Source organism: Nematolebias whitei, chromosome 3, assembly GCF_014905685.2.
Source record: "Nematolebias whitei isolate Nwh7 chromosome 3, NemWhi1, whole genome shotgun sequence".
Classification (NCBI taxonomy): Eukaryota; Metazoa; Chordata; class Actinopteri; order Cyprinodontiformes; family Rivulidae; genus Nematolebias; species Nematolebias whitei.
In genome coordinates, this window is record NC_056500.1 from 43,742,909 (window position 1) to 43,743,673 (window position 765).

The following is a 765-nucleotide window of genomic DNA, read 5'->3' on the forward strand; positions in this document are numbered from 1 at the left end:
GCCTTCTGCTACAGAAGCTAAAGGCCTTCTGCTACAGAAGCTAAAGGTGTTCTGCTCCCTGTCACTAAGAGTTTAATCCCCTTTCCGCCTCGTGGCAGGGATTTGTCTGGTCTCTCACCGTGTGATGGGGGACGCAGTTATTCCCCTGATAACTGGCCCCAGACATGCTCCCTCCGTCTCTCTGCCCCCCCTCCACCCGGTCCTCTCAGGGGCGCATCGGGGTGCCCACCCCTCCCTCAAGCTTGTCTCCCTGCCCTCTAGAGATACTCCGAGTCGGTTCGGCTGTTTTGTTTTTTTGTGTCGGTGTTTCGGAGGCGGACAGCGCGGCTGCGTCGGCTTGCGTGCGCGCGCGCGCCACTGACACATCGCGCGCGGAACGCCAGTGGCGTTCACGTGAGAACCAAAACAGCGGGAAGGCTGAGGGTCGCTGTCCATTTCAGCACCACAGGAGGATGAGTCCTTTCAACTTTAGTTTTTCTTTATCCGAACATTTATATTTTGGGGACTACATTAACATATTAATATATTAATATATTAATATATTAATATATTAACACATTAACATATTAACATATTAACATATTAACACATTAACATATTAATATATTAACATATTAACATATTAACATATTAACACATTATCATATTAATATATTAACATAGTAACATATTAATATATTAATATATTAACACATTAACATATTAACATAGTAACATATTCATATATTAACATGTTAATATATTAACATATTAACACATTAACAT

At 42.0% G+C, this 765-nt stretch overlaps 1 protein-coding gene across 1 annotated transcript in view; it reads right to left on the reverse strand.

Moving 5' to 3' along the window:
- crmp1 (collapsin response mediator protein 1) overlaps nucleotides 1–765 on the reverse strand; it is a 19,562-nt gene that overhangs the window by 17,634 nt on the left and 1,163 nt on the right. The gene's annotated exons all lie outside the window — the stretch shown is intronic.